A 24,454-nucleotide genomic window follows, 5' to 3' on the forward strand; every position below is an offset into this window, starting at 1 on the left:
GCATGGATTCTACCCAAAACGGTCAGCTACAACCAATTTGACCGAATTCGTGTCGCTCTGCGTTCGGACCATGGACTCTAGCAGACTAATCGACGCTGTTTACACTGATTTCAAGGCTGCATTTGACCGAGTAGACCCCTACATTCTTTTGAGCAAGCTTGAGAAACTCGGAGTGTCTGGATCCTTCATCTCGTTGTTCATATCTTACCTTACGAACCGTTCGCTTTGCGTTAAGATTGGAGCTTGTCGTTCTGAAGTGTTCACGAACGTTTCCGGCGTTCCCCTATTTTCGCTTTTCATCAACGAACTGTCGTGTCTACTGCCACCTGGATGCCGACTATTCTACGCTAACGATGTCAAAATATATATGGTTATCAATTGCATCGCTGATTGTGAGGAGTTTGTAGTTTGATTGTGGATCGTATGAAGAGTTGGTGCTCCCGTAATTTCTTGACGCTCAGCATCAACAAGTGCAATGTGATATCATTTCACCGCAACCCGATAATATTTGATTATTCCATTTCCGGGCAAACATTAGAGAGGATAAGCCAGGTCAAAGATTTGGGAGTAACACTCGACTGTGAATTGACCTTCAAACCGCACTACAATGACTCCTGACTAAAGCTAACAGGCAGCTTGGCTTTATGTGCAAAATATCTGAAGACTTTCGCGATCCGCTTTGCCTGCGGGCTCTGTATTGTTCGTTAGTACGTTCAATCTTAGAGTATAGGGCTGCCGTCTGGTGTCCATACCAAGCATGGATAGCCAGAACTTGTTCGCTACGCGCTTCGTCATTTGCCTTGGCGTCTTGCCGTCTTACGTGGATCGCTGTCGTCTGCTTGGAATTGACACATTGGAACAAAGAAGACAGAACGCTCAAGTTGTGTTTGCTGCTAAGATCATTACCAGCGAGATTGCTTCCCCGAATTACTTCGGCAGTTTTTCTTTTATGCACCTGAGAGAGTGATTAGACAGCGTAATTTTGTACATCTTGCAATATGGGTTAAATGAATCTATCCGAGCCGTCGCTAATGCGTTTAATGACGTCTATGCATTGTTTGACTTTAATGTGCCGTTAACTGTTTTTATTAGAAGACTGTCCTGAATTAGAACGTGTCCTGTTTTTTGATTTAATTATACTTTTTTAATTCATTAAGACAACCATGTGTCAGATGAATCATTGGATCAATAAATAAACATTAAATAAACATAAATATCAACACCACGGAACTCGTCCACTTAAACTTACCCAACTCATCACTGTATCGATGGAATTTCGGCTTTTCCACCCGTCCTACGGGATCATGAACAAATTCGTCGAGTATTCATTAGACTGATGAACTTCGAATGGTTTGCGCCAAGTCAGTTTCTTCCTAAATTATTTCTAAATTTGGGGAGGCTAATCCGGACCCGATTTTTAAGCCGTTTGAGCACTGTAGAGTGACAATTTCAAATGTTGCATCTCTCTAGTATTCATACATCCCCAGTTTCCACTACGCAGCGTGTCAGTAGGACGTGCGGTGGGTGGAATGAACCCAGCGAAATGGATTTTTGCTTCGTTTATATTCAGATTTATCTTCGTTCCGTCTAGTTTCAAGAATTTAGAACTACTGCTTCGTCGAATATGGAACACGAGGGCGAAACGCTTCCAGGAACATGTATCCATATGGTCACATAGCTCTGAGCTCCAACGCCGCATAATGTCACAAATGCAATCACTTGTATCACTCCGATGCGGGGAAGGAAAGGCACTGCAAGCGAGAGGGAGTGTGTAAAGTACGTGCCAATTCGTTGAAAATTTGACCAAACTAGTTAGGGACTTGGTTAACCTAGCCCGGAATTCAGAAGTGTCCGTTTGAAGTCAAGTGGCTGATGGCCATAGATTATACAGTTTCGCTTGTTGTAACACCGATGGGAATTTAATATGAGCTGCTTCTGCTGCTGCTGCTGCTGCTGCGGTCGTGACGATGGCAATAATGCGAGCAAATTGGTTCTGGATTGGTGAAGATTTTCGGAGCGAAAGCGGATCAGGACGAGGGAATGGGGAATGGTGGATTGGGAACGTGCGGAGGTCGACAAATGCAATCAACGCCTGGTTTCGAATTGTGTGCGGGCGTCATCGGTCGGGTTGGTGGGTGGTTTGAATCGGGATTGTCTGAAGTGTGTGCAGCACTCGACAAACGATTCGTTATGAAACTGATGGGAATGATGGAGAGAGGCAAAGGAGGAGAGTGTAAACAAGTTCATAAATTTATGCGCTGCTGTGTCGTGTTGAATATGCGAAAAAAAAGAACATTGGAAGCGGTTATATCAAAGCAATATCTATCATACAATTGAATAAACTCCAGATCTACTATTTTTGGATCCATACTTGAACCATAACTTAGTGTCGATTGATTCTCTTGACTGGTGGCTATCTATATTCCAAGTAACAATTTTAGTTTAATCGTGGTTTTGAAGAGGTTCATAAGACTCAGAATGGACTTTAAGATCACAATAAAACCCGAAATGTTACTTGGGATACAAACAAGCAAAACAGATGGCAGAAGCTTCAAATACAAGAGACGATTTCTTACATCCTCTGTTTCTTACAACAAATGTTATGACAGTTCTTATAATGGGCTATAGCGTACAGGCTAGTTTTTTTTCAGATTGAAGGTTTTTGTTTACAACCTTTGCAAGATGATTTTCTAGCAGCAGTGCACTTGATAAATTTTTTCTTCTTCAGATTGAGCTTAATATACAGTGCAGTTGCCAGTATCGTAACCATAACCCTATAAGCTGGCAGCGCGCCCATATTCTGATGAATCATTGACGGTTTCAATCGGAAACAACGCTGACGAACCTTTCGCGCAAGATTACCACCATCTAGTGGCGTATACCACTGCCGAACCGTAATCAAAATAATTGAGGTTCAGCGTGGATATGCTTGTGGTGTTAGAAGCTAAGAAGCAGTTCTGTAAAGGCGTGTCTAATCGGTAAATTCATCGGATGTTTGGTATGCTATGATTCCCCGTATTGCGCTAGCCTCCCAAAAACTCGTAAGCTTCCGTTTTCCTCGATGTGAGAATTGAACAATTCCAAACGAGAATTTCGACGAACAGGAGCATCCGAGGCATAAAGGGTGATCCGGTCAAAATTTGGTCAATATCAACTTGACGTATTTCTTTCAATTTTGCATTTAAAAAACCTGAACACCCCTCATTTTGAAGGTGTGTGTGTAGAATGTTGCTCCTATTTTGATTTTGGATTCACTCTTCAGTTGTCAAAATGTCGTCCAAGCAAGAAGAGCTGCGTATCAAAATTTTGCTCGCGCATCGCGAAAATCCGAGCTACCCGCACGCAAAGTTGGCAAAATCGCTAAAAGTTGCCAAATCAACCGTTACAAATGTAATTAAAGTGTTTGGGGAACGTTTGTCGACAGCCAGGAAGTCTGGATCGGGGGGAAATCGAAAACCGGAAGCCGCTGAGACGACAAAGAGAGTTGCCGGTAGTTTCAAGCAAAACCCTAACCTTTCTCTCCGAGATGCCGCAAATAAGCTGGGTGTATCGTCTACAACCGTGCATCGAGCCAAAAAACGAGCCGGACTATCGACTTACAAGAAGGTAGTGACTCCAAATCGCGATGATAAACAAAATACGACGGCCAAAGCGCGATCCCGGAGGCTGTACACGACGATGCTGACGAAGTTTGACTGCGTGGTAATGGACGACGAAACCTACGTCAAAGCCGACTACAAGCAGCTTCCGGGACAGGAGTTTTATACGGCAAAAGGAAGGGGAAAGGTAGCAGATGTTTTCAAGCACATGAAACTGTCAAAGTTCGCAAAGAAATATCTGGTTTGGCAAGCCATCTGTACCTGTGGCTTGAAAAGCAGCATTTTCATAGCTTCCGGGACTGTCAACCAAGAAATTTACGTGAAAGAGTGTTTGAATAAACGTCTGCTGCCTTTCCTGAAGAAACACGGTTGTTCCGTACTGTTTTGGCCGGATTTGGCATCTTGCCATTACGGTAAAAAGGCCATGGAGTGGTACGCCGCCAACAACGTGCAGGTGGTTCCCAAGGACAAGAACCCTCCCAACACGCCAGAGCTCCGCCCAATTGAGAAATACTGGGCTATTGTCAAGCGGAACCTAAAGAAGACCAAAAAAACTGCTAAGGGCGAGCAGCAGTTCAAGGCAAACTGGCTTTCTGCGGCGAAGAAGGTGGACAAGGTGGCTGTACAAAATCTGATGGCAGGGGTCAAGCGTAAGGCCCGGCAATTCGGATTTGGAAAAGCGGAAGCCTAACTGAATAGTTTTTCCTGAATTTTATACTAATTGAACTTGAAAAAGAAATTTAATTTGATTTTTTAAATAAACGATTTCACCGATTTACACGCGTTTTCCCTTGACCAAATTTTGACCGTATCACCCTTTATGCTCAATCTCCTTCAAGAATGATTCCATGTGTACTATGATCGTCCATTCGGCTTGCTTAAGATCCCAAGCGGTAAGAAAACATGTCCATCCTTGGTCTCCTGAACACCGTAAGTTGTCGTGCAGCGTAGTCGGTAAACAGTCATTTGAATTAGCCTAGTAAGGGAAATTAGCTAAGTAATCCGAAATGTACCCATATTATTTCGACGAAGCTTGTCGTCTCTCCTGTCCTCTTCTGGTGGATTTCCAACACCTTTTGGCCTATCTTTGGGAGGATCCTCCAACAAGGTATGCCCATGGGCATTCTCGACAATGTCTTGGTTCAGCAGATTGCTCTGTCAGTGCTTGAATTTTGGCGACCCTGTTCGCCACGTGAATTCAATCGTGTTAAGCATTGCTCTCGTGGAATGTTCGCCATTCCTCACCCACCGTTCCAGGTAGGTTCAATTGAATACCTTGCCGTTTCACAGTTGCAGCTCAATCCACCCAGTTTCGCAAGAACTTCGTTGTGTTTGGAAAGAGTTACAGTTTACCGACCATCCGATTCCCGTTCGACTGTACGCTCGAATAGCTCCTCGCAGCGTGTCTCGTCCGGCGGGTATTTGCTGATGCCTCCCACTTCCTTGCAGGACCAAACCGTTCCATGGACTTCTCCAGATCGTTCGATACTGACATGTTACAAGCATATCTCGTACCTTGGCTTGATGTAGTAACTTCGCCTGTCACTATCCAACCGAAAACTGTTTCGGTGAGTACTGGCAGACCAGTTTCCAGTGGAATCTCTCTTCCGGATGGGAAGAAGCTGAAGAAAGCTTGGATGCCCATGACCAAGTCGACCTTTCTCGAGCGGAAGAATTCTGGATCTGCAAGTTCGATGTCTGCCGGTATGTCCCATCCATTTGCCTGCACTGTAGAAGTAGGCAGACAAGCTGTGACCTTCGGCAAGACGAGAAATTCCATCGTTCGAGAGTATGCCGAGAACCGAGACTTGACGACAGCTTGGATTTTGCGATTGACTCTCGTTCCGGTTTGTCCGATACCCGATATCGAAACACCCACCTTCTCACTAGAGACCTTCATCAGCTGACTTAGATCTTCAGAGATGAAGTTGCATTGCGACCCGGAATCCAACAGTGCGCGTGCCGGATAGCGAGAACCCTGGTTGTCCTCGATCACAACAACTGCTGTAGCCAGAATTACCTACGACGTGTGACTCTGTGCTGTGTTCGACGATACTATCTGAACCGATGCGGCATTCGCTGCCGTGGGATCAGAACTTGAGTCGTTCCAGTTACCACTTTTAAACGAATTGGCCTTCTTGGATGATCCATTCCTACTGCTTCTTCCTTCGCCCTTGAAGCACAGCAGTGTGTGGTGTCGAGCCTTGCAGTTGCGACACGAGAACATTGACGAACAATCTCGAGCTAGATGTCCTCGCTTGAGACAGTTTCGGCAGAGTGACTGTGCTCGTATGAACGACTCCCTGCGGGACAGCAACATTTCCAGGAAGGCTGGGCACGTATGTAGTCCATGAACCTCCGTACACGATGGGCACTTAGCGGTATTCCATTGTACGGCGTTGTGGCTGACCTTCGGTGAAAACGACTTCCATTTGGGTTGTTGCGGCTCGTTTTTGAGTTCTGCCTTCGCTGGTAGAGACTCGAGGATTTGAATTCTCCGTTGTAGGAACTCCTGCAAGTCCTGTAGAGTGTCTTGCTCCTTAGCGGACGTGTGTTCCTCCCAGCCACGTCGAGCGACTGGATCCAGACGAGAACTCAGCAATTCTACCAGCAGCAAATCCCTGTATTCGGCTGGTTCGATGACTTGATCCAATATCTGAATCGCACGGTCGAATCCATCAGCCAATCTGTGGAGATCTTTGACCGATTCCTTGGCGAGTGAAGGTAGTTTGACCAGTGCTTGTATCTGTTTCCTCTTTAGTAGCTTACTGTTGTTGAAACGTTTTAGCAACGACCCCCAAGTAATTTTATCCCTGAAACTGGCTGAAACTCAGCCAGTCATCGATGTCTCCGTCGAAAGTCTGCAGCTTGATTTGCGGCAGGCGTACATGGTTAAGTGCTGATTCTTCCTGGAACTTCACGGCCTTCTCCATCAAGAACGATTTCGCATCGTAGTAGCGATTCTCGAACTCCAGGTGCTCTTTTTCGACACCTTCTTGCTCTTCGTAGTCCTCATGCGATTCGATCTCCCAAGAAGTCTCACCAATTTGCTCCCACAACAAATCTATACGTTCAAGGCGGACATTGACCTGACTAGCTGTTGTACACTCCTTATAATACCTAACGAACTGACTAATGTTGTTTAACGACGCTCGAAGACCCTTGAGTTTTGACTTCAACACCTTCATGGAGTCGGTTGACCTGGTAATCTTCGTTGACATGGTTGTTGTCGAAGGAATCACGTTACAGAAACGAAGAACCAAGAGCCAGTCGTAAGTTGGTAAGTACTAGTGATGCGTTGCTCCACGCGATGTTTGGCGAAACGTTGAAATATCCGAGAATCGAAAGGAATCGGCGATGTAGTATGCTAATTGTCTGCTTCGGCTGGACATATACTGTTCAACTCACCTGTGAGAAGAACCAGTGGTGCTACCGAAGCCAGAGAGCAGTAAATTCTAAAACTGTACACCTCAAAACGTTTGATCGGGAATCTCGGTATTCCAATTCGAGCCAGTGAAGAGCGAAGGAGTGGAAAAGCGAATGTAGTAACCAATATTTGAGCTTCGGCTGAACATATACCGTTCGGCTTCCCTGTGCAAACGACAGTTTGTGCTGCAGCCGAATCCAAATTGCCTCAAAATCACAATAACTATCCTTTCGAACCACGAAGATGTAAAGCCTTACGGTAACAATTCGGTAGATCGTATCGAAATCCAGTGCAGCGAAGGAGAAATGTACCAATGTAGTATCACAAGAGAGCCTGCTTCGGCAGGACGTATACTTAAAGGGTGTCCACGATGAAATTGCCACACACAAAATTGATTCGCAAAATTCGAGTTTTCATCCGATTGCCATCAAATTTTCAGGGATTGAGAAATAACTATTAAACTTCATTTAACCATTTTACTCGTATTTTATTTACAGTCCATACGCAAATGCCCTCACCTTGGCCTTAACCCCGGCCATAAGATTCTGCACAACCTGTTAATCAACCGTTTTTTGCATGTAAACCCATACTTTCTTCAGTTCCTCGACTGTCTTCACTACCTTAGGTCGTTTAAGAAGGTGCTGCTTCATAATCGCCCAGTACTTCTCGATGGGGCGGAGCTCCGGAGTGTTGGGAGGGTTGAACATTTTCGGCACGAAATTGACCTTATTGTCCGCATACCACTTCAGCACGTCCTTGGAGTAGTGGCATGAGGCCAAATCCGGCCAGAAGATTGTTGGGACGTTGTGGGCCTTCAGGAGAGGAAGCAGCCGCTTCTGGAGGCACTCTTTTATGTACACCTGTCCGTTCATCGTGTCCTGGGTTACGAAAGGTGCACTCCGCTTCCCGCACGTGCAGATGGCTTGCCAAACCAGGAATTTCTTCGCAAATTTGGACATCTTCTGAGTGCGGACATGCTCCGGAACGCTGAACTTATCCTTGGCCGTGAAAAACAGGTTGCCGGGGATCTGTTTGAAGTCGGCCTTCACATATGTTTCGTCGTCCATGATGCAGCATTCAACTTTCATCAGCATGTTGAGGTAAAACTTCCTGGCACGGGTTTTGGCGGACTTGTTCTGCTTCTCGTCGCGATTAGGGGCCTTTTGTACCTTGAACGTTCGAAGCCCAGCCTTAGTTTTGGCCTTCTGGACAAAACTTCGGCTTAGGTGCAGCTTCTTAGCCACATCCCTAACGGAGGCGTTCGGATTTCGGTTGAAGGCCCCAACTACGCGGTTGTGATTTTTGGTGTTGTACGGAATACTTTTTCCTTCACTTCTGGGCTTCCGATCGGTGGTCAACCGTTCCTCGAACCGCTTAATCACTCGCGACACCGTGGAATTCGCGATTCCCAACGTTTTAGCGATGGAACGATGCGAGAGATCCTTGTTCTCGTGATTAATGCGCAAGATTTTATCACGCACGAGCTGTTCTTTCGACTCCATTTCCGCGAGTTTTGATCACAGGATTTTGCAACTTGCAGGATGTAAATAATGCACTATGAACTAAATCCACCCAAATTTTCATTAAATTCTACCCAACGGTTAAAAAGTTAGAGCAATTTCATAGTGTGACAATTTCATCGTGGACACCCTTTATTCTCACCTGGAGAACTTCAGATGGTGCTGAACGTCACGCAGTATGTAAAGTAGCAGTCCGAAAACAAAACAAAACCTCAGGGCTTGCGTTCGTGAATGAATTGACTCCAATAGTCCAAATAGCATCGAAAGGTTGAATATTTATTAGGTGTAGGATCAATAAATTCCAGCTTCAGCCGGGCATATACTGTATTTATGTATTTACCTGGCCAAGATGACCGTTGCACGATGCCCGAGCCTGAAATCGTGATGTGATGCCGTCTATTGTCTGGTCATAAGGAAGTAGCACCAGAATCGTCATCGACCGTCCTCAATCGCCACCGAATTCCTCGAATGCTGCCCGAAACCAAGTTCTTCGAGAACTGATTCACCACTTCGACGTCCGTAAGTACTCGTGGGTGTTAGTTGAGAAATTTTGTAACTTCGGCGGACATATACCAGTTCTTACATACCTGAGTGGTAGCAGAACAATGCTCTGGTTGTCCTACAATCCTGATGATTGTCGAAAGTGACCGAGTAGAGCCAATATCCACTTATGAAAACTGGTTGCACTAGCTGGAGACGATTCTGTTGAAGGACGATGGCGACCTTCCTCTCTGTTCCACAGCTAGTCGATGATTTTCAGCGATGGTGGGTTTCCCGATGTAGGATAATAGGTGATGTTGTTTGGTTGCAATAGATCCTTTCACGTAATTGACGATGGCGATCGAATCCTTTGATCCACTTCAAGGATGGCGATTGGTCTTTTGTGGCATACGAGGCTGGTGGTTTGGTGCTCGTACGATGGCGCACTTCGATCGTACCTTGGTCAAATCGTAGAGATTTGGCCGATCCAAAATCCACCGGCAGTAGAAATCCGGCTCGAAGAACCAATTTATGTCGGGGACCGTCCCGACCGATTGATGGTGACTTCTACTTGCCCTTGAACTTTCCTTTCCAGTCCGTATCCTTCCTTGCTCCAACCAAATCCCGAGGAAAATCCTTCGTCATCCGTAGGCCAATCCCTTTTTCTCGCATGCAGAACACAACACGTCTTATCCACAAAATACCATTTATTACAAGAACACTACATTGATTTTATTAACAACAACACTACATTTATTCTTACTAAAACTAAACAATAATTTCGTACGGGGTTCGCCCCCGGTCGACTATTCGCGACGGTGTACTTTTTAGACTAATTTTAATTTCCTAATGTTTACATTTCTATTACCTATTCCTACTCCCACACTGTACGACGACGATCCCTCTCCCGCTCCGTGCAACTCGTAGGCAATAGTGAGTTACCGCGGCGAACCGGTTCACTACCACTAGCCACTAACACTCAATCGAATGGTAGCACCTTGGAGTACCTAAAACCCAGCAGGTGCGTTTTCGGCTGGCTGCATCGCAAACAATTATACTAATGCAAACATAGTACAAGCATTAAAAGCTTAACAACTGCGAAAGTGCTCATAGAACACCAAGTTGAGAACCGGCGTAAAGTCCCAGTAGGAACGTAATAAAGCCAAAGAATAAGAAGACATTGAAATGCGAAACAAAAACGAAACCCATCAATCTGCAAGTGATCACAACTTAAGTCGAGTTCCGGATATAAATAATGACGGTAACCCATTTTACGCAAAGGTAACAAATCCCCCTGCGCCGTTTCATTCCATTTCACAATTTAACAATCAGTTAAACAGTAGATGAAAAGTAGCAATCCATCTTTTCAGCCCGCCGGGACACGCAAATCGTCCTCCCATTCATCGCGGGGGCTCTAATTTTGTTTACATCATGGCCCGAACCCAACGGCGCGCGGAGGTGAGTCTAATTCGAGGACAAAGTGCTCGTCGTTCGTACCTTGAAAGCCTAATCAGCCGGACCAGTACTTCGCACACGCAATCGACCCCACATCGTCACGCCGGTCTCTTTGTGCAAATAGTTTACACCTTCAAACATCAAGATTTGTTCACAAAGCCATTTAACTTTTCCTTACGTAACGAAGATTTACCGTTCCGGGCGAACAAATCTGTTTGCCTACCGAATACGACGACGACGCCGACGACGACGTTGGTCGTGTATTCGATCCTCCGCTAGTCACCTCCCGCTGTCCAATTTGGCTCTGGGATAGTCGGGGCAGGCAAGGTTGCAAATGCTCATTTCACATGAACACATGTTTTTCGGAATAATGAAATTAAAAGATGTAATGAATACTTGCTTTGACTTGCTACACAGACAAACAGACGTGACTCTTTCTCATGAATTGTCGTACGCGCATTTAACGTTCAATTTAAAAACTGTTAACTTCGTGCATTCCCCACCACAGCATAGGCATCGGATCACTTTGACATTTCTATATATTCTATCGAACTTTGATGCAACATGGTTTGAGATTTGGAAAGCAAGCTTTTTTTCTGCGAACAGCTCGCGAGCTGTTGCTAGTGAGTTCCAAGAGTACTTCTAAGGAAACATTATTTAAAGAGTGTTTATCTGTGCTTGTAAGCTACACGAAGAGATTTCAAAGTATGTGTTTCACACAAACATCTTGTCAATTTTGCTTTCTAAGAGTCACAATCAGCGAAATTGATAAAATCACTGCCAGGAAACGAAATTGATAGTTGTTATGTTTCAAACTTATGCTTTGATCTTAGAATTCAAAAATAAAATCATAACATCTGTTGATTTCATAATCCCGAAAAACATTTTCTATTTGTCTGAAATTAGTATTAGCAACCTTGGGGATAGGTATGAAAAATATGTTCATAAAAAAGAAGTACACATACACACAAACACACAGATACTAATACGGCCTAAAGGTTCAACTGACCGTAGTAGCAGTAGGTGCAGAACCAAGTGCAAATTGCAAAGCCAAGAGCTCCATGAATAGTGCTCAATCACGCCCCGGTGGAGAGGACACCCACATCTAAATATATATCCACACCCATAGGAAGACATAACACCCAGTAGTGGATCCACTGTGGATTGCTGGTGGCCATCCGACGTCCACCGCATCGGACCGAACCGGGCATATGTTTAGCAATAATCCGCATTATCGCTATGGTTCACACCGAGCGACGACGACGACGACGACGACGACGACCAGAGGATGACTATACGATGACTTTCACCCCCGTTCCCGCCCGGTGCGATGTGTGTTTGTGAATGGATTGAATACGTGCGACGAGGGAAAACGAAACTACATAATGCCCGCCTGGAAAAGCGTGAAGAAGCTTTCGCAAAACCTCCTGACCTGGACTCTACACTGCACCTATCTAGCTACTGCCCCACAGCTGTGTGTTGTGCAGCCATATGCGAGCAGCATGCGCTTGATACGTTGGTGGTCGCAAGCGGTGGAATTTTACGAAGGTTGTGTTGCGGTTGATAAATTTTGAAAAGAGGAGTTTTTTAGAAAAGGATTTCCGAAATAGGATACCGCCACGTTTCGATTCGTAGCACGGAAGCCGAGTCAGTCCCTGGTCGTAGTTTAAGCTTAAATGTTTCGTTAGTGGACTCCGGAGTCACACAGGTGCCGGAAGGTGATTGCACACCGGGGGTGTATTTCACTGGCAGCTATGATTTAGCACACTGGTACCTTAAACATTTGAAATCGTCAAATTGGTCGATTCCTGCTTCCGGGTTCACCATTCGGAAAAATGCATGAACATATCAGCGATTTATATCGCACATGTAGTTAGCCCTACATTTGGCGTAAATTTAGACGTTTATTCGTATAAATTTAGGAGAAACCAAGCTGAACATTGCATTGGGTCCTAAGTAAAGGGTGATACGGTCAAAATTTGGTCAAGGGAAAACGCGTGTAAATCGGTGAAATCGTTTATTTAAAAAATCAAATTAAATTTCGTTTTCAAGTTCAATTAGTATAAAATTCAGGAAAAATATTCAGTTAGGCTTCCGCTTTTCCAAATCCGAATTGCCGGGCCTTACGCTTGACCCCTGCCATCAGATTTTGTACAGCCACCTTGTCCACCTTCTTCGCCGTAGAAAGCCAGTTTGCCTTGAACTGCTGCTCGCCCTTAGCAGTTTTTTTGGTCTTCTTTAGGTTCCGCTTGACAATAGCCCAGTATTTCTCAATTGGGCGGAGCTCTGGCGTGTTGGGAGGGTTCTTGTCCTTGGGAACCACCTGCACGTTGTTGGCGGCGTACCACTCCATGACCTTTTTACCGTAATGGCAAGATGCCAAATCCAGCCAAAACAGTACGAAACAACCGTGTTTCTTCAGGAAAGGCAGCAGACGTTTATTCAAACACTCTTTCACGTGAATTTCTTGGTTGACAGTCCCGGAAGCTATGAAAATGCTGCTTTTCAAGCCACAGGTACAGATGGCTTGCCAAACCAGATATTTCTTTGCGAACTTTGACAGTTTCATGTGCTTGAAAACATCTGCTACCTTTCCCCTTCCTTTTGCCGTATAAAACTCCTATCCCGGAAGCTGCTTGTAGTCGGCTTTGACGTAGGTTTCGTCGTCCATTACCACGCAGTCAAACTTCGTCAGCATCGTCGTGTACAGCCTCCGGGATCGCGCTTTGGCCGTCGTATTTTGTTTATCATCGCGATTTGGAGTCACTACCTTCTTGTAAGTCGATAGTCCGGCTCGTTTTTTGGCTCGATGCACGGTTGTAGACGATACACCCAGCTTATTTGCGGCATCTCGGAGAGAGAGGTTAGGGTTTCGCTTGAAACTACCGGCAACTCTCTTTGTTGTCTCAGCGGCTTCCGGTTTTCGATTTTCCCCCGATCCAGACTTCCTGGCTGTCGACAAACGTTCCCCAAACACTTTAATTACATTTGTAACGGTTGATTTGGCAACTTTTAGCGATTTTGCCAACTTTGCGTGCGAGTAACTCGGATTTTCGCGATGCGCGAGCAAAATTTTGATACGCTGCTCTTCTTGCTTGGACGGCATTTTGACAACTGAAGAGTGAATTCCAAAATCAAAATAGGAGCAACATTCTACACACACACACCTTCAAAATGAGGGGTGTTCAGGTTTTTTAAATGCAAAATTGAAAGAAATACGTCAAGTTGATATTGACCAAATTTTGACCGTATAACCCTTAAGTATTGACAAATTCTCTTCGTCAAATTTCTCTTTGTATTCCCACGGTCATGTAAAAACATTCCCATGTATTTTCAGCACACAGATAGATAAAAGAAGCTTTTATCTAGCATCTAATACAACATACACAACAAGAAACGGTTATGTGCTCAAATTATTAACGAAAGGACGACTGGATAAGCGACAACACGCTTTCCGATCCATGATACATGGGATTTTACGGACACTGAAGCAATGGCGCTTTTCTGGACGCATGTACATCATTCTGAAAAGCTTCCTATCCGACCGCACTTTTCAAGTAGCCGTAGCGGGGCAACTCTCACACCTGTCTACATTGGAGAACTGAGTCCCACAAGGCTCGGTTCTGTCTGTGACTTTGTTCCTCGTGGCTATGCAACCGATTTTTCGGGTGGTTCCAAATGGTGTCAAGGTTCTCCTTTATGCCGACGACATCCTTTTGATCGTAGTAGGCCTCAAGAATCAAAACTTAGGTCGAAAGCTTCTAATTGCTGTCAACGCGGTGGTCAAATGGGCGATAGGCATTGGTTTTTCTATATCATCTAAAAAATCAAACATCTTTTACGGTAGCCCTAATGCTCGTCACCAGCCCAAGAAAGATATAACCAGAGATCGCATCCCAGTACCTAGAACAAAGCGGCTCAAAATTCTAGGTGTCACGCTAGACCAGACCAAAAACTGCGCCACGCGACTACGAATCCTGACCATGGTTGGATCAAGACTTCCCCGAGGCGCCCGTCGCTCACTGCTACAGGTAGGATCTGCGATCATCACGTCACACCTTCTGTACGGAATAGGTCTTGTTCGCAGAGGAGGCCATACGGCCCTTAAAATCCTCTCCCCAACCTACAACCAGATGATTAGACTCGCATCTGGAGCATTCGTCACAACCCCCACACTCGCTATCATGGCATGCTACCATTTGACCTTCTGGTACTACAATCGTTAGCACCGGTGACGATTCGGCTTTTAGAGAACATTAGTGACTCCTCCGATCTTCCAGTCATTCAAAGAACATTACAGCTGTATACCGAAAAAACCAATTCAACTATTCCCAGAATCTGTCAGCGCAATAGGATCAAAGAAGTGACGTTAAACAGATTATTAGGGCTGGAGACCCGCCAGAAAAAGTACGACCCATAGTACAGGATATAATCGAACGACACTTTCAAGGACGCACCATACTTTAGACCGATGGCTCCAAGAGTGACGACACAGTCGGCACAGGCCTTTTTGGAGTTGGCGTTAGCAAATCCGTAGCCATCCCTCGTCAGTGCAGTGTGTACTCAGCAGAGGCCTATGTCCTCAACCTGGCACTCAAGACTTCATTCAAAGAGCCAATAGCTATCCTAGCGGACTCAGCCAGCTGTCTTTATGCTCTCGAGTCCGGTAGGTCTACACATCCATGGATCGAAAGTATTGAAGCGGCAGTTCGCAACAAAAACGTAAAATACTGCTGGATTCTTGGTCATGCTGGTATTCAAGGAAATATTTTTGCAGACCGTCTAGCGGGTGAAACTAGAAAGAACGAACCACATGATATCCCAATACTAGATAAAATCCGACACAAGCCAATGGAAGGACAGCACGAACCTCGCAGACCAACGGGTCCTAACCCGATTGAGAATAGGACATACGAGGCTCACCCACGAGTTCCTGATCAACAGAACAGGCCCACCTTTATGAGAATGCTGCGGCTCCATCATCGACTGGACTGCAGGAAATATCAAGATTGCCGATCACAATTCAACATTGACTCTTCAAGCCTGCAAGCAATACTCTACAATAATGATGAAGTAGAAAAAAACATCATTGCTTTCCTATAAGAAACTGATCTGTACAACAAATTGTAACTAATCCAATCTAGACATAAATGCACAATACAAGTGTAAAATGTCTGTAGTAAAAAAAAAACTAGAAAAAAACAACAAGAAACGGTTATGTGCTCAAGAGAAAGTCGCCGAAGAGAATCGATCAATGCTACTTACGACCTAATGCAATGTTCAGCTTAAAACGTAGGCAGTAAAGGCTAAAAATGGCACACCGACAATCTTCTGTAACTTTTAAACCGTATGAGTAATAAACATGAAAATTTGAGTAAATCTTATTCATAGTGTATTGTTTACATCTGTCAAGCTCCATAGTTATTCATACAGCAGTTACAGTCATGTCGTCGAAACAAGAAATTGTTCATGAAAAAATATTGTGCACTTACAAATACAACTGTGTCTCGTGTTATAAGAACTTTCAAGGAGCGTCTGAGTGCCCGAAGGAAGGAAGGGACCAATCCAATGGACAGTAAGTAAAATGGCTAGGAAAGTGGTGCAACAGTTCAAGAATCGTCCAAACATGTCAATTCGGAATGTCGGTAAAAAGTCCAAAGTGACAGTCGGTTTTGTGCAGAAAACCATGAAGCGTGCTGGGTTACATGTTTACAAGGTGCAAAAAGCCCCAAACGGGAATGAAAAGCAAAACATCACTGCGAAAACCCGCGCCCGGAAACTTTACACGAAGTTGCTCACCAAATCGTGTTGCATCGTGATGGATGACGAAACTTAAACGTCAAGGCAAACTTCCATCAACTTCCTGGGCAAGAATATTTCGTTGCCAAGTCTAAGTTCGATGATCCGAAGGATGTTCGAAAGAAGAAATTATCTAAATTTATAAACAAGTTCCTGATGGCAGGTGATATGTGGATGTGGGGAAATAAGCGCTCCCTTCATCACTTCTGGAACAATCAGCCACAAACGAAGTGACAGACGACTAACTGGCGAAGAAATCATTTAAAATAATGTTTTTTGCTGTAATAGAATTTTCTTAGAAACTTGTGCCATCAGCCAAATGGGTAAGTATTTTTGTTTTGACTTGAACAAAGTTGATTTTGTGTGCAATGATCTTTGACAGTGTGCAAAGTGTGTATCATTTTATCATTTTTTATGTATTTCACGCTTCTCTACTCAAAGAGTGAAAGAGATAGAACCAAAACATTCTAGTATTTCTTCTGCTTCTTCTTCTTCTTCTTCTTCTTCTTCTTCTTCTTCTTCTTCTTCTTCTTCTTCTTCTTCTTCTTCGAATTTCAAGCTTATTGCATATCGCATATTAGCTTATTGCGTGCTCTCAACTTAGTGTTCTAGATGCACTTCCACAGTTATTAATTGATAGCTTTCAATGCCTGTACCATTTTTGCATTAGTATAATTTTGTGGCAAGTCCAATCATACTTCTATGCCCAGGGAAGTCGAGAAATTTTCCAACCCGAAAAATTTCTAGACCGGACCGGGAATTGAATCCAGCCACCTCCAGCATGGTCTTGCTTTGTAGCTGCGCCTTTACCGACTGAGCTAAGGGAGACCCCAAACATTCTAGTACATTTGGTGTAAATTCTAGTACAATCCAGTGGTAGTGTTGCCATGTGGTACACTGAAAAATTGTAAGAGCAGGTTTAGAGATGGGCGATCCGCTCCCGAGCTGTTCTAAAGAGCTGATTCACTAAAGTGAGCTGATGATCGGCGGTTCATTTTTTTAGGAACCGCAGCTCATCAGCACATTGTTATCACAAATCTAAACCATTCAATCCGTGACTTATAGCGGATTTAAAAAAAAAGCACGCATTGCTCCTTTACGCATTGCACAGTCCCCGCGTAAACCAAGATGCGCGCGTAATTCAACAAGTGCATACTGATCTATATCAGAGAGAGAGAGAGAGAGAGAGAGAGACATATGTACATGTGTTACACGATGTTAAATTTATACTGGTATTATCCAATGTATTTACGTACCCAGCTCTTATTGCTGATGTTATTCCTCCAGCATATGTGCCATCACCTCTCCTCCCATCATTCTCTGGGGGAGCGGAAGATCCGCATCGGCTCGAATGATTCAGTGAGATGACAGCTGTCGGACCCGTCCAGCTCTTTGGATCTTTTTCTCTCTCGATTCTTCACGATTCAGCTCCGGATCCGGATCTGAGCTGATGATCTAGAGCTGAAGCCGAGAATAGAGAGAGCTCCGCTTCGCTAATGCACGCTCTGATCTGAATACACCATTAGACTTATGATATCAGTGAGCTGATGAGCTGCGGTTCCTAAAAATGAACCGCGGATCATCAGCTGATTTTAGTGAGTTGGGTCTATAGAACACCTCGGGAGTCCATCTCTAGATCTGAGCTGAAGCCGAGAATAGTGGGAGCAATTGTGCTGGAGAATCAAGGTGGATTCCGTCCTGAGCGATATGTACGAGGGGGAGAGAAGTACTAGTTGTCTCTCTCATTCCAACACAAATTCTGCTCCGCTCTGCTAATGCACGCTCAGATCTGAATACACTATTAGACTTATATCAGTGAGCTGATGAGCTGCGGTTCCAAAAAACGAACCACGGGTAATCAGCTGACTTGAATGATTCGGTTCTAAAGAACAGCTTGGGAGCCCATCTCCAGATCTGAGCTGATGATCTGGAGCTGAAGCCGAGAATAGTGAGAGCAAATCTGCTGAAGAATTAACATCAGAAATAAAATCTGTATGTAGACTGGATTACATAGCTAGAGAAAAGGCGTAACATCGTGTAACACGATGTCGATCATATCATCGCGTTTGAAATTTGTGTAAAAATTTCTATAATTTAAAGGTGAGCTGTTCAAAAGAATCGACTCCCTTTAATCAGCTGGACGGGTCTGATCCGCTCAGCCAGATGAGCTATTTTGCCCACCTCTAAGCAGGTTCGTCACTAAAGTTTTCGAGCCGCTCCGTCTGTCACTTCGTTTGTGTAAATCAACGGTTCGATTTACACGGAAGAGTGCCTTAAGAAGCGTCCCTTGCCATTCATAAGGAAGCACAAAGGATCAACTCTGTTTTGGCCTGATCTAGCATCCTGCCACTACGCTCAAAACGTGTTCGAGTGGTACCAAGCCAGCGGAGTCAATTTTATGCCAAAAGATATGAACCCACCAAATTCACCGGAAGTTCGCCTAATTGAAAAATTCTGGGCAATTATGAAGACGGAACTTCGCAAACATCCGAAAACTATTAAAACAGAGCTGTAGTTGAAGAAAATTTGGGTAAAAACAGCAAAATCGGTTGTACAAAATTTGATGGGTGGAGTGAAAAGCGGGCATTCGGAATGGGAGACGAAATTGAATAAAACAAATTTTGTAAATCATAACTCATTAGTGTACCTGGGTTAATATACAGGATAGGCCCAAATAACTGACGCACTTTCTTGCTTCAGTGTAAAGTTCTTCTGGATTATGCTAGAGCTATCTGGTGGCTAACACATGAAAGAGTGACTGATTAAAATGTAAACAAACTACTGTGCGCTATATTACATTAACAGGAAGTGCCTCAGTTAGAGATGGATTTCAAAAGAAAAAGGATTATGCAGTTGCATTTGAAGGGTAAGCGTCCTTACCAGATATTGGCTGAGACCAGGAAGGAAGGAATATGTTGCACATTAATCGACCGGACATTGAGAAGATGGAGGACGGAGGGAAGTTAAAACCTGGTCGTCTGCGCAGCGTACGTACTAAACAGCTTGTGGAGGTAGTACGAGAACGAATTCGACGAAATCCTTGTCGATCGTCATATAAACTCGCTCAGAATCTGGCGGTTTCCAGGAAAATTATCAGATCAGTTCTCAAAGACGATTTGAGATTGGTGCCGTACAAGAAAAGAAGAATTCATGGACTTTCAGAAGCTAACAAGAAGAACCGAATTATTCGCTGTCGTGAACTGCTTCGCCAGCACGGTGATTCCTTGATCGTGTTTTCGGACGAAAAAAAACTTCGTATTGCAGCAAAGTTTCAACGCTCAAAACGACAGCGTCTATGCAGCGACGATTCACTATATCCCTTCTTCAATTCGCGGAGTTCAACGATTCCAAAATCATACTTCTGTCATGGTGTGGGGAGCGATTTTTGCAGAAGGTCGTCTGCCACTGATTTTTATGGACAAAGGAGTGAAAATCAACGCGGTTTGCTATGGAATACCATTTGAAGAAGCATGCTTCAACGATGTTCGGTAACCGCAAATGGGTGTTCCAGCAGGATTCTGCCCCGTCCCATGGAGCAAAGATTACCCAAGCATGGTGCACCGCAAATTTACCAGATTTCATTCCTAAGGAGTTATGGCCAGCTTCTTCGCCAGATGAAAACCCTCTGGATTTCTCTATATGGGGAGCATGGAAGCACAGTTTCGGGATCTTAAGCCACTGAGTATAGAAAAAATCAAGGCTACTATACAGAATGTATGAGATTAAATTCCCTAAAATCAGGTGCGTGCCGCTTGTAATGCCTTTCCAAAGCGACTAAGGGCAATATTTAAGCAAAAGGCGATAGAATCGAAAAGTAAATTTGGACATTTAAACTATAAAATGTAATAAAGAGAGTAGAAAAGAACCATTAAAAGCATTTGTCTTTCCTTTAGATCCTATCCTTGTGACGCATGAATACTTATTTGGGACTACCCTGTATATTCGGTAAATGTGATATTTTTCTTCAGTCGAGCATTAGTACAAGACACTGAAGAAGCATGCGCATTGTAGACGAAATACGCGTCAAGGATAAGCAAATAAGGTAGGCGAATTAAATGGATATTACTAATCCTTCTCTCTCTCATTAGTAGTTTTTGATTCCCTGAAAATTTCAAGAAAATCTGATAATCACTTTGATTGTGGTAAGTAAATACGTTTGTGTCATTTTTATCGAATACACCCTTAGTCGTAATGATGGATTAAGCAATACTAGGAAAAACAATAAAGTCAAGAAGTAACGAGCTGCAAAGGCCGTGAAGTCCAACTAAATTCCTATTCTTACAAATATATCACGGAATCTCTGACGCAGCGTCTCGCGTACCAAGTGAAAATCAAATAAGGAAGCAACACGATTGAAAACCCTTTGTAGCCCATCGATAGCACCATACGAACTATAGTTTGTACTGCGAAAAGGTATCCTCAGCATCACTAGCGTGCACAGGAATCTTGTTAAGGAGGGGCAATTTTTTTTTCTATGGTGCATTTAATCTGGGGATGGGGAGTACTCCAAAGTACGTGGTAGATGGTGCTGTCCTCCTCCCACCTTTTCCCTACTGTTCAATTTAGCTAATTTTATTTATTTTTTGCTCCGGTGGTTGTTCATCTTCTTTACATTACATTGTGCAACGACTTTTGCACCTTCCGCGAAGTGTTTTTCCAGCACAGGATCGTAGTTAGCGACCAACTGGGTGGCACACTTTCCGCTCCTTCCGAATGTCCACGAAGTGGTCGGCTACCTTTGCAAAGTATGCGCACAATATCGACGAAATGTTCCATTATATAGCGATTTTCTAGCCGCTTTGCCTTACTAGCAGCAATCATAGCTGTTTTTTGGTGGTCCAGTTCTTCGTCGATAGCCTTCCTGGATTTGAAATTCTTCCAAGCTTCCCCACTACCAACATGGGTATCACTGCGATTGTGTTTGCCCAGCAACTCAGTCGATTTCTTCCAAATTTCAGTTACCTTTTATTCAGTTACCTTTCTGAAATTTTGGGCAGTACGTTTTTGTGAATTTTGAAGGCATCGTTACAATTTTTGAATATTTCAAGTAAGTATTTTTGTAAGCCCTTATATGCTGTTATAGTCACTTTACTGTTACCGTTGCGAGTACGTTAAACTTGGTCATTTTCAGCGAAAATTGTAGTTTTTTTTTCAAAATTTTGATCTAAATGCCAAGGCTAATAGAATCGTTAAAAGGTTTAAAAAATATATAACGATTGGACCAAAGGCTCACAAAACTATTTTGATAAACGAGTACAGGATTGTTAACTGAATGACGACTTGTGCGAAGGATTGAGCATGTCAACCACGGTAACAAAATACTTGAAATTTTCAAAGAAGATTCTTAGACAAATTCTTAGTAAGACAACAATCGACCAAGGTTCAATGGCAAACTTATATTTAATTTTCAATTAGGGAATCCAAAAGCTGTCTTTAAATTTTGTACAGTTGCGAAAAAGTCCATCCTCAGAATTCCTTTGGTTCTTTTAGAAATTTTTAGAACTCTATGAGCTCTTTTGAAATTCTTCTCAGAAGTCCTCTGGAATTATTTTGAGAATACTTCTTGACCTTTGCTCAGAACACCTTGGAACTTAAATTCCTTTAGAGTTTCAGAGGAAACTCCTCAGTATTATCTAGAAATTATTCCCGGAATGAGCTAGAAATTATTGGTACTCCCTTGAAATTTTCCCCAAAATCCCTTTGGAATTTCACTCAAAATTTTATTCTTTTCGGAATTATCTTGGAACTATTTAAAGGATTCACTAGAAATTACTCTCAGACATTTCTTGGAATACTGCCCAGAAATCTTTTGGAACAGTCCTCAGAATTCAATATCCTTGAGGATCTTCTCGGATTTTTTAGAACTCTCCTAAGAGCTCTTTTGAAATTCTTCTTAGAAGTCCACTGGAATTATATTTACAATTCTTCATGATTTTTTTCTCAGAACATCTTGGAACTGAAATTCCTTTAAAGTTTTAGAAATTATTCCCAGAATGAGCTAGAAATTATCCTCGGAATTCGCTTGAACTTTAGCTTAAAATCCCTTTGGAAGTTCACTCAAAATTTGATTTTCTCGGTTTTCTCTTCGAAATTATCTTGGAACTATCTGCAGGATGCACTAGAAATTATCCGCAGAATTCTATTTGAAATCTCTCCAGAAATATTTTGGGACTGTCCTAAGAATTCAATATCCTTGAGGTTCTTCTCGGAATATTCTAGAACTTTTTTTTTTCTCAGAACACATTGGAAATGAAATTCCCCTAATGTTTCAGAAGAATTTCCTCTGTATTCTCCGGAAATTCTTCCCAAAATGAACTTGAAATTATCTCCAGAATTTCCTTGAAATTTTCCCCAATATCCCTTTGGAATTTCATTCAAAATTTGATTCTCACGATATTATTTTCGAAATTATCTTGCAACTATCTGCAGGATTCACTAGAAATTATACGCAGAATTTCCATGGAATCCTCCCCAGAAATCTTTTCTTTTGGAACTTCTCTTCAGAATTCTATACCCTTAAGGTTCTTCTCAGAAGTCGAGTTTAAGTTGTCCGTCCATTCACCAAAACATTATAGTTTTTCTACCAGAAATGTTCAATAAAGCTTGCCCCTCCATTCACCAGAACTGTGCAATTTTAACATCAGGAATTTTCAATTCAGCTAGCCCCTTCATGCAGCAGATTGAATTTTATACCAGAAATTTTCAATACAAACTTGCCCCCAGAAAATTTAACACCAGAAAATTTAACACCAGAAAATTGTACACCAGGAAATTTCAATTGACCAGAACGATGCAAATAATTCACCGTTAATGTTCAAAAAAAAAAATGTTCTCCAATCTTCTGATTGGTACAGATTTCCTTTTTCCATTTTACACCAGACATTTTCAATATAGCTTGCTTCTCATATCATCAGAATGTTGCAAGTTTTCCACAAAATAAAACTTGCCCATATTTTCAGATTTTTCAGCATAAATTTTCAGTAAAGCAGCTTCCCTCCAATCATAAGAATGGAACATCAGAAATTATAATTAAAGTTTGTTCCTCTATTGAGCAAAAGGATGCAAATTTGAGACCAAACATTTTCCGAAAAGCTTGCCCATCCGGTGCAGATTTTCCTCCAGAAGTTTTCAATATAGCTTAATTTAAATAAAGCTTGTGCCTTCATTTACCAGACCAGTGCAAGTTTTCGACCAGAAATTTTCAATAAAGCATTCTCCTCCATTCACCAGAATGGTGCACCAACAATTGTCAGTGAAGTTTGTTTTACCATGCACTTTTGTGGTGCAATTCTCCGGCACCAGAATGGTGCAAATTTTCCACCATACATTTTCAATGAAGCTTGCATTCATCAGAACGATGCAAATTATGCACCAGAAAAATGAATAAACCTTGCTTCTACATTCACCAGAGTATTGTGAACGTTCGACAAGAAATATGCAGTTAAATGTGCACCTCCAAATGTTTAGCTTGATTCGATTTTTCCACCAGGTTTATTCATTTTGATTAGTCCCTCCATGATTGATGATATTTTTATACCAGATATTCAATAAAAAGCTTTCTCTTCGATTTACCACCACGAAGGTGATTTTTTTCAACCTTAAATTAACCCTCTTCTTTTATCCCTCCATGAACCACCTAGAAAAATATTACAACAGAATTTTTTTGAATGCACCACTGTGGTGCAATTTTTTCACCAGAAAATTTCATTGAAGTTTGTCTCTTTATGCACCTTTGTGGTGCAATTTTTAGACACCATTTCAAAGGAATTGACGCAATAAAAGGTTTACAGTGCCCTTATAGTATGAAATGAAGTTATTTTACCTTCAAATCCAGTTATCAAGAAAACAAGTTATTATATATCGTTATTTGGAAATGTGGAAATAAACACCTTTTTTAAGGAGGGGCAATTGCCCCACCCTGTGCACGCCAGTGCTCAGCATTGCGTTGTTACGGAGTGCTCGTGGTTGAACGTTAACGTCGATTTGTTGTTGAATAGAAGGACAATCGATTCTGCCCTGTAGAATGTCTGCCACAAACCCTTGTCCCTTGGCCCTTGTCGTATCTTTTCGGCTCCACAAAGGATCCAGGTGTATTGGAAGGCGATGAGGATCCCTCCAAGCCAATCGTCGAAGGGCAAACCAGATGAATCGTCGTTGAATAGACTCTACTCTTT

The 24,454-nt window shown here is 43.0% G+C and overlaps 1 protein-coding gene across 1 annotated transcript in view; it reads right to left on the reverse strand.

Annotated features, from left to right (window-relative positions):
- Window positions 1-24,454, reverse strand: part of ttv (exostosin glycosyltransferase 1 ttv) — a 504,257-nt gene that overhangs the window by 461,460 nt on the left and 18,343 nt on the right. The gene's annotated exons all lie outside the window — the stretch shown is intronic.

The sequence above is a fragment of the Ochlerotatus camptorhynchus genome, unplaced genomic scaffold, assembly GCF_037179485.1.
Source record: "Ochlerotatus camptorhynchus isolate MF236.1 unplaced genomic scaffold, CSIRO-AGI_Acam_v1.1 ptg000401l, whole genome shotgun sequence".
Lineage (NCBI taxonomy): Eukaryota > Metazoa > Arthropoda > Insecta > Diptera > Culicidae > Ochlerotatus > Ochlerotatus camptorhynchus.